Genomic DNA, 644 nt, shown 5'->3' on the forward strand with positions numbered 1-644 from the left:
AATTTATCTAAATCTTGTTGCTTTAACTTCATTAGAATAATTGCAAATAAAGCTTTTTTTTTTTTTGGGGCTTAGATTTAGATCTCAATAATTCTCTTGCAATTTATTTTTCTTCTTTTATGGTGGAATAGCTTTATTTTATGAATAAAACTTTATATTTAAACAAAATATTAACCAAGTTGTTATAATAACTTTTCAAATCATGCGTATCATTCTTCTTTTTCTTCTCCTTCTCATTCTCAATTTCTTTCTCCTTCTCCTCTTTCTCGTCTTTTTCTTCTTCTTTTCCAATGTTGCATTTTTTTTTTCTTTTTGAATAAATGACCATTTATACCCATGAGAGATGAAAACGCTGACATTTGTACCCATGAAAGCTCGAAACTAATCTCGTACCCATGATAGATGCTGTCTGTGTGACAAAAGTGCCCTGACTTGGATCTGAGCTTGGTTCGTGGGTTTCCGAACCTACGTGGCACTCTCACCCCCTCAAAGCCATATCTGAGCCAACCATTCACCATCATCATCTTCATCTTCTTCACCATCATCCCCATCCCTTACTGTCTCTTCCCAGCCACCATAACCTCCATCACCATCACCACAGCACCGCCACAGCCACCTCCCTTCACCACAACCTCCGGCGACAA

Source organism: Arachis ipaensis, chromosome B09 (assembly GCF_000816755.2).
Source record: "Arachis ipaensis cultivar K30076 chromosome B09, Araip1.1, whole genome shotgun sequence".
In the NCBI taxonomy this organism is placed as follows: Eukaryota; Viridiplantae; Streptophyta; class Magnoliopsida; order Fabales; family Fabaceae; genus Arachis; species Arachis ipaensis.